The sequence below is a fragment of the Cryptotermes secundus genome, unplaced genomic scaffold, assembly GCF_002891405.2.
Source record: "Cryptotermes secundus unplaced genomic scaffold, Csec_1.0 scaffold180, whole genome shotgun sequence".
Taxonomy (NCBI): Eukaryota; Metazoa; Arthropoda; class Insecta; order Blattodea; family Kalotermitidae; genus Cryptotermes; species Cryptotermes secundus.
In genome coordinates, this window is record NW_019718619.1 from 3421782 (window position 1) to 3432081 (window position 10300).

The window sequence follows — 10300 nt, forward strand, 5'->3', positions numbered from 1 at the left end:
GTAGGTTCACATTTTTCTTTAAATAAATTATTTTTAAGAAGTTACAAATTTTCAATAACCGTTTTATTTAAAGAAAATAAGCAGAATTTGCATGACTGAAACATAGGACGGTTTAAAATGAAAGGTTGTGTTGCATTATAAACGGAAGCAAGTGAATGAATGCTATATCAGTGCAACATGTTGCCGAAATATAATATTAAGAATAATATAAACAAATCCAAACTGCACCCCCGAAGAAGTTAGGAATAGATTTAATTGGGGGAAGGTTTACCGCCCTGCACTTCGGAATCTTTTTCTTTCCATCTCTTATTTAAGAAACCTTAGACTCCAAAAGAAGGCTCAGTAAATGTTTCATGTCTGTGTGCTGGATATCTGGCACGGTGGTTAATAATTTCTGAAAGAATGTTAACGCAACCACTTTCAACACGTGCAAGAAATTTAACGCAGATTTTACTTTAATTTCCTTAAATTTATAAATCTGACAGAGACTGTGAATCACACATACAATTTTGGAGGTCAGTTACGTAAGATTTTACAATAGGTTTATGACCGTGTTATTCACCTTGACGAAGACTGAAAATCCACGGAAGAAACATCTGCCATCACAACGATTTAACCGAAGAGTGATACCCGTGTGTAGGGGGGTCGAATACCTCCACCGTAGCCTTGCGAGTCGTAGGAGGCGACGAAAAGGAAAGTCTCGAATCTGAGAGTGTAAAATATGGTGACGAGTCCCACGGGACTCATGTTTGTCTGTGTTTCGATCTGCATAAAGACTTCCTCATTAACAGTCTTTGGTTCAAGCACCGCACGTCCCTGCAGTGCATGATCACATGCCTTAACATGAGCAGCAGTGTGCTGGAATTGAAATAACAGCGCGTGCCGCGGTGATGTATTGCTGATGATAAGGTGAAACAGCCATAAGTTTCAACACCTTCTCTCGGGATGGTGTTTGTGTATGTATGAATATGTTATAGAAGGGGGTTGGTAGGTATACGGGGATGAAAGGGGTGAGAAACGGGCTGGAAACGCGACTCTAATTGGTCTGATTTACGTACGTTTTCCTGTACAACATACGCAACAGGTTCTCTCTGTGCCCACCCCTTTCCTCCGTCACGATGGGTTATCTTCTTCACCGGATATTTTATAACAAACCTGTTCATATCATTTATACGTTTCCTCTTGTTTTTGTGTTTGTCGTCTCTGTTCAAATAATTCCCTTCCCTGTTATGCACCCTTTAATAAATACATAACTCAACACTTGTAGCTGGAATCGTATTATCTTTGATTTCTGGCGGTGTCATAGCCTACGTCACGCGATCAGCCCCCGGCTTTCCACAGTGTTGGTTCGACTTCAATCCAAGGTCATGTGGTGTGGGGTTTATGGTGGAAAATATGGCACTGAGGTGGGTTTTCTCCGAGTATTCTGACTTCCCCTACCAACTGTCATCCCACCAAATGCTCCATGTTCTTCACTCATCCGACACAACAGTCTCGAACTCGTCTTTTTTACAATGGCTCTTCCAGCCCATTCAGGGCCCAGACCCCTTAGTCAGGCCCTTCACCGTCGGTAGGACACTTTGCACGAGTTATCAGCCCATCGCAAAGCCTCTGCCTAAATACAGGACAACATAAAAACAGATTAAACGTATACACACACACGGACATCCATGCCTTAAGTGGGATTCGAACCCACGATCCCAGCGTCCAAGTCAGCGAATATATTTCATGCCGTATACCGCGCGGCTACTGTGACCGGCCTCGATCCTGATAGTCTCGTTAAATACATACAAATTGAAGTAAAACTTTAATTTTTTTCGGTTTAATGACTCACTATTTAACTCCAAAGCAAACCACTAGAGGAAAATTTTCTAGAGCATTGTGAGTTCTGATTAAGCTTCATGTTACTATATCCAGTTTCAGAGATGAAATGCGGTCCGAGGAATGCGAAGTGAAAATGTTGAACGTTTTATTTCGATATTTTCAAATTTTCACGAAATAGTAGGTGCATACGAGTATATCAAGCATGGAAGGAAAGAGTTATAACATTTTAATTAAACAAAACTGATGAGGTCACTAGGAAAACCTAGATACAAGTTCTGAGATTTTAAAATGGATCTTAAATAGAGTGGAAAATTGTGAAGTAGTTTCGTATGGCTCGGAACAGACATTAGAGTCTTGCTCTTGTGAACACTCAGAATTACGTGGGTTCAGACTTTGTCCATTGTCCGGTATTCTAGAATTTATAAAACAGACGTTTCGGAAACTGGACCTATTTCCGTCCTCAGGTGAGGGGGGAGACACCTACTTTGGTGGGTCCCTTAGAAAGAGCTAACCTCAATCACTGGGGACCCAACAGAGTACGTGTCTCCCCTTTCACCTGAGCAAGGAAACAGATCCGGTTTCCGAAACGTTGTGTTTTCTAGTTTCTATGATACCGGACGATGGACAAAGTCCAAAAGCCCAGTAATTCTGAGTAATATACCCCATTATCAGCTCTTTAGAATCTTCATGTGAAGACATTTTGATCTTTCGGGTTTCATGAAAATCGGGAAATATCTTGAGTAGCTGAGAGATTATTAGCATCTACACAAGAAAGTGTGAATGCGATATACTCGATGTATTCAGTTGTAATTCCACTATGTCAACACCGCACGTTGCAGTCGACATTGTCCAGAAGCGCTTGTTTTCTATAACCAGCACAATGATATGAAATTTCGTAAGGCACGACTATGAATAAACCAATCATAATTCGATTTTTGCCTTTCTGATTAACCTGTAATTATCAGATATAATTGACTCAGATATGCTGGACTAATTTCAGTCCCACTCAGAAGAACAGCACAGTAAAATCATAATGAGACTGAAAGAAGCCACAGTCCAGTTTTGGGGGGGGGGATAGTTGTCAGGGGGCCATTCCTCGTATTCATGATTAGACCCACCTTTTAAAACCGAGAAATGTCTCACCATCACCATAATGACTTTCTATGGCAAGGTCATCATTTCGCCACAGAAAATGATACAAGTGTTTACATATTTCTGAACTTCAGTCATGTGCTTTCCGCGTTTTCATTATGCTGGAAGTTGATGAGCCTATCTCTGGCAGAAGATTCACTTTTGCACCAAATTTCGTCTGAAGTCTGATCCAGCGATTAGCCTTATCGCCACATAATTCAATTCAAGTGGTAACTAAGCAGCTCTAAGTATTACAGCCTAAGCTGTCATTCACTGCAACGTCTACTGAAAAGAATTCTTCCTGAGAAGCTGATAGCAGGTCAGATGTTGAAGAAATGATAAGCATTTTATGGAACTTGCCTTCAAATGTGAGACTTCATCTCTGATTCAGTATTTGACTGATTTTAGAGCAAGAAATTGGGTTAGGCTTAGATTTGTAACTCAGAGGAAAATGCCATGTTGACAGCAGCTCGCGACTTCATTTTATCCTCTAAACATTTTAACTCAGTTCACATCTACACATACTATTTCTTAACGACACTTTTCAATATTATACGCTCATCTATGTTTTATCTCGGGAGGGTTATATTTCCTTCTTATTTTACGAACAAAATTCTGCGTTTATTTTTTATTTCCGATATGCCATACATGTCCCGCCTATTCTATTTGATTTGATCACATTAATCATGTCTGGCGAAGAATACAAATTATGATGCTTGTCATTGTATAACTGTCTCCATCTTCCCGTTACTTCCCCTCTTTCTTCGGCCCAAATCCCGCCCTTATCTTTATTTTCTCACACACTCGTTACTTTCATCCTTGCATTGCCAGAACTTTCGGTGTACACACCAGATTGGACACTGAGGAGCTAGTCGCCGAACCTCAGGCTGACAAATGTAGTATGCAGAAGGGCGGTACAGGTGCAGACTTGGTAACTAAATTTATCAGTATCAGGATCGCAGTCATGCAGACAATTGTGCGGATGACTGAATTGCAAGCAACTCGCGTGGCATTCGCTTCAAATGACTTGCCGACAAAGTTGGTCGTGCGCCAATACGTCACATACAAGTACCAAGCCGGCATGCTACTGTACACACACCGCACTGCAACGCCTGCTGAACAAATAGCGCCCTTTTCTTTGTCTTCCATCCTCTTCTTGCCTTCTTCGTCCATCTCTCGTTCCCTTTACATTTTTCATTCGTTCATCTCCACTTGCCTTATTTCAGAGTCTTCATCCTTTATAACTACTTCTCGATTTCCATCCATCCATCCATCCATCCATCCATCCATCCATCCATCTATCTATCTATCTATCTATTTATCTATCTATCTATCGATGACTCTCCGGCCCTTTGTTGGACCTTGGCCGCTTTTTCAGTTTCTTGATCTTTTACACAGTCGGTACGACTCCTTGGACTGTGAATCGGTTTATTGGATCTCCACTAGTTGCAAATAAAAATTGTTGTAACACTTTGAAAATTACTGTAATTATAACAAATACAGTCTTCAATTCACACATTAAGTCCTCTCAGGTCTTCTAGGAACTTCCCGTGGCTGTTTCCTACCGAGAACTGAACAGCTGATGTTATTCTCGTTAGCCCCCGCACGGACCATGCACAGAAAACACAGTTCTATTGTTGCATAAGGAAGACTGCACAGAGAATAAATCACGTGATTCATAGCCAGAATCTTCATTGGTGATCTGTTGCCTAGTAACTCGTACTAACATTCCTCCACTGAGAAATAACTTCCATTGTTGCCTTGTGTGTATTCGGTCGCGGGGCGCTTTCTGGTACGTTACCAATCAACGCTCTGGCCATCCACGTTACAATATTAATGCACAAATCATATTTGTTACAGGGTATCGAATTCCACGGAAAGCCATTGTTTACTAAAACAAAATACAGATTGAATATCTGGTTTGTACGTTTGTTATAGCAAATGGGGATTTAACTACGTAAATCGTAATTTGTGTTTAGACGGTAGCATCCCTGCTATGCGGAAAACATTTACGACAACTGTCACGATGATTAAGGAAATATTTGGAGTGAATAGGTCTGTAACTTATCCTACACGTTGGCTTAATTTTCAGTTTCATGCCCTAAAAGTAATGGCACCGACCATATCAGTGGACATCTTGATAGTCTCGCGGAAAAAATTAAAAAATATTATCAGGTGTACGTTCTACAGACCGCAAAGAAGAAGAAACCTGTTTCCCAGCGGAGTCTGAAATATGTACTATGCTCATTTCCTGAGAGTGGAGGGCAAGCGCTAGCGTAGTTGGGTGAGGCATTATGCTACATCCGGAAGGTCGCTGGTTCGAGTCCTCATGAGGTGGATTTTTACAAATTACCTAACAATTCCAGCCGCATTATGACCCTGGGGCCCACTCAGACTCTAACAGAAATGAGTACCAGGAATATTCCTGGGGGGGGGAGGGGTAGTCGGCCCGAAAGGNCCTGGTACAGAGATCCCTCCGCAACAGACAATGTCAAACATCCTTGGTTTTTCAATTGTATCCAGTTTCCTAAACACTGTAGTTGGCTTTAGGTGTCCCGACATGTAGTTTAGTTAGTCTGTTAGACTGGTGTGAGACTGAGTCCACTTGGTACTTCGGTCACTAAATGGCCTATTCTACTAGCCCCAGATGATAGATGATGATGAATGTTGAGCAGTCGGTGGGATAAAAAATGGCAAGGGAAACAGAAACACTCGGAGAAAAACTGCACCAGTGCCACTGTCCACCACAAATCCCACATGACCTGACCTGAGCTCGAATTCAAATCTGGCGAGCGTAGATGACATGCACTGGGTCCTCCTCTACCTATCCATCGGTCATGATAGTGTTACTGGGAACACCTCGCAGAGCACGGCTCAAATGTGCAGGAGCACAATCAAAGATGTACCAAATTCGTGCTCTGACTGCCAGTGGCACATCGTCAGTAGCTTTGTCTGATCGTGTGAGTGGAAATCTCGGCACTGCTTGCTGTTAGCCGGCGTGACAAACACGAGGGACTACAAAACAATTACCAACAAGCTTGCGTGATACTAGGAACATGTTGACTCTCCTTATTATACTTCTGACCACAGCTTTGATTTGGTTTCAGCAGGCTTATATCTACAACAGGTAAAAAGTAAAGGTATCTCTATAACAGGTAGTGGAGGCCCATAGGGTTGTGAGATGTTGAGGTTCCCATATTTTCTGACAATCGGCTCATAGATGGCAGCAAGGTTGTCAGCCTTACGGGCCGGCCGCCCTTAACCCCAAGAATATTCCAAGATTATTCCTGGTACTCATTTCTGTTAGAGACCGAGTCGACCCCAGAGCCATAGTGCGGCTGGAAGGATTAGGTCGATTGAAAAAAATCCAATGACCTCATCGGGATTTGAACCCGCGATCTTCCGGCTTGTAGCATAGTGCCTCAACCAACTACGCTACCGCGTACCCCTATCGACAAACGGAAGCATCCTTCGGTATTAACAATTCAAGGTGCATTTATAAAATCAATTAAAATTTCAGAATTTCATAAAGAATACATTTTTCCTACCTCAACTTTCAGCAAAGTGCTTAGGAAATATACGGAACTGGTTACTACCTGGAAGAAACCAAAGCGATACTTCTACTGTTCACGTAAGCAGGTCAGGATTTCAAACTCATTTGCTTGCAGCTTCTAATGTAGGCCATACCAACACATAGAACTACATTCCCGCAGTAAACCGACGACGATGTTGTGCCAGGTCAGTTCTGCCATTAGAAATAAATCACAATTTCACAGTTACCGACACCAACTGTTACTCGAGTCGTGCGCTTTTAATTAACCAACTTCATTTATAGATAACGAGATACCTCATAATTACCCACAATTCCCTCACGACTCGATTCGTGTTCTTACTTTCATTCCCGAGTGAAATCACTCATCACGGTTTTACGTTAAGTGCTTAAACGGTAAAATGGCAAATAATTCCAATACATAACGACATGGAACGTATAAGTTCTTTAAGCCAAGAGATTACAAATTCGTACCACAATGAGAAGCACAAAATGTTTTCACAGCGAATTATTTCTTCGGTACAGTAAATGTCGTTTCCGTACATCAGCTCCTGCGGCAAGCTGACTGCACTGCACTGCACTTCTCTTTCCTACAAGAACCGAAATTTTGGCAAAGCAGACTGCTCTGCTAGCTACATGCTTCACGCAACATAATCCTCCGAAACGTAGGTTGAATTTCAAAGGACTACACTGTGTTACATCCAAGACAGAACTCCTCATACACACCGCTATGAAAACTTCAAATCCTATATCCTTCCAAAAATTTGAAGACAGTCTCAGGACCGTCTTTCTCAAACAGGCGACTGGCATGTGTAATCCCACTAAGTATCTTGCACCCTATCATTCATCTACTTTCCTGTGTCTGGGGTTTCCGCAGTACTGCTTTGTAGACAACGTTAGTTTGGCAACTGAATTGCCTTGTATCTTTTAATTTTGGGGCACATGTATGAACATGACTGCAAAGTTTTATTAGTGTTAATATGCGGGTCACTGTATAACATACCTCACTATCTTAATTTCATTCGAAGTTCTCACGGAGCCAGTTGTAAAATATTTCGATACCCATAAGCAGAAATGCCCACTAAAAATTCAGCTGTGTTCTGTGTGTAAGACGCCTGCGAACTTGGCGATAGGGTATGTCAGAACTACAAGGTCTCGTACATTCACACTGTCTGGAAGAGATTTCATGAAATGGGTGGAAGTCAAACGAGGTCTGTTCCAATAACAAATCTGGTGTACCTATGAAAGTTGGTTTAGACACCGTTCTACAAGCCGAAAGGTCGCGGGTTCGATTCCCGATCAGGTCACTGGATTCTTCAATTGACCTAATCCTTCCAGCCTCACTACGGCCCTGGGATCGACTCAGCCTCTAACAAAAATAAGTACCAGCCATCTTCCTGGAGGTAAAGTGCGGCTGGCGTGTAAGGCAGAGTTGCCAGCCATCTGAGAGCCGATTTTCTAGATAATGTGGGTGCCTCGACGTCTCACAACCCTATGGGACTCCACGCCTGTTATATGGACAGCTTTAGCTATGCTTTGCCTTTACCTTAATGGAAGAATGGGCTTGCAGTTTAATTAGGAGCCTTGAAGTCAAACCATGGTTATGAAATATAGGTTACATTTTACTGCTAATAGCTTTCCTACCTCTCATTAAACAATCGGCAGACTGCACGGCTGACAAAGAGAATGTCATCTTATGATAAATGCAGAGTGGAGAGCGATAATTTGAAAATAAACGATGGGCTCTCAAGTGGCTTTATAATATTCATCACCAGAATTATCTTCATAAAAACCAGTAATAAAGGAAACATACTTTAATCGTAAAACATAAAGCTGTCTCTGACCTCCATTAATTAAGCACCAAGCCATGATGATGTATGGGGGAGTGGAGGTATAGATTCACCATTCTTGGCCGTGGCGAAAATTGGAGGTGAATGATTGGCTTCACACTTTGGTCGCTTTTCCCCCTGTACTATTTGGATAGAATGTTGGGTGGGCTTTTGAGCTGGTCTGAACTTTGCGAAGAAGAGAAAAATCTCTTCCCCCTCTTCGTCGTTATACCGAGCTATACCGGTTCCTACATTACTGTAATAATAGCCTTCATGATCTATGTTAAGTGCGTCACTTGTCACTAGGGCATGGTGCCTTCTTAGCTGGATGACGGCATGCACCTATGGAGGGTAGCTGAAAGTATGTTGAATAAACAGACTACCACGAAAGGTCCTTCAGATCCCTAGGTTGCACAGGGGCTAGACACCCCACACCGCAATACAACAGCATGCTACAAAACGTCACTTGAACGAAGCCGTCACCGCATCTTAAAACACTGGGGATATTGGAGAACAAACTGCTAGGGAGAGCAAGAGAAGGAAAAGAGCAAGAGGATGGGCTAAATTACATACAGAGGAACTTAGTAATTTGTGGCATTAATCAAGCATTAATAGGATGACTAAACCAACGGCAGGCCAATGGAAGGGATGTGACTGAATAAGCTGAGTAAGGAAACCCGGAGCTACATGAGAGGCCAAGGAACAGAAGAGAGCAGAATGGAGAGAACTTGCGGGCTCCACATCACGCACACAGTTACGTGCCTGCCAGTTGGCCAACGAGGATTACGAATGTTGCTTATTTAAAAATAGCACGCAGAAAATATTAGCATGAAAACAGTGACATGTAGGATTTGAGATTTGTAAACCGGTGATTATGCAGATTTCCGTCTTTTGGGATGTAACACAGTGTATTCTGTTCGAAGTCAACCGACATTTTGGACGAAAAATTCGCCTCCATCTTCAGAATTCGAGAGAAAGATGAATTTTTGCTGCCTGCTTCATGTTGATTCTGCTTGACTTACTCTTCAATCATGAATATGGAGGCGACATAGTCTCCGAAACGTTGGTTGATATTCACCGGACTAGAGGGAGATGTATACCAGGAGATACATGGAAAACGGAAGGCTAATTGGATTGGTCATATCTTTGGCAGTAACTGCCTTCTAAAAGAAGTTATTGAAGGAAAGATAGAGGGGCGGATAGAAGTGACCAGAAGACGAGGAAGAAGACGTAAGAAGATGCTGAATGACCTTGGGGACAGAAGAGAATATTCTTATTTGAAGGAGAAAGCTCTAGATCGCATTAAGTGGGGGAACTGTTTTGGAAGAGACTGTGGGTCTGTCCTCTGACAGATTACTGATGAATGAATGAATGAATCCCTGTAACTGGCCGTGGATGCCCATACTAGTAGGGCTGAGAGATGTCGAGGCTCCCACATTTTCTAGACAACAGTTGGCTGTGAGGTTGTCAGCCTTACACCTCGGCCACCCTTTACCACCAGGAAGATTCCTGGTACTCATTTCTGTTAGAGGCTGAGTCGAATACAGGGCCATAGTGCGGCTGGAAGGGTTAGGTCAATTGAAAAATCTAATAATCTCACCGAGAATCGAACCCGCGACCTTCCTCTTTGTAGCATGGTACCTGAACCACCTACGATACCGCGTTCCCCCAGTCTTTACCAATATACATACATAAATGAATGGATATATTAAACATATAAAATACACCAGCACACTCATTAACCTCTTAAAGCCTAATGGTTACTATGCACGACCTAGTTTAACATACTAGAATTCTGCATTCTGCCCATACAGTGTGTTTGTGTGTTTCATATGGTTCTCACAATAAGCGTCGGATATTTTCCTAAACAGCATTAACTGGCTGGTCCTTGTAGCGGAGATACAATGTGTTTCCTGTGAGGTACGAACTGAATTTTTATTTTTAGTTTGGAAAAAATTCGGTCTTT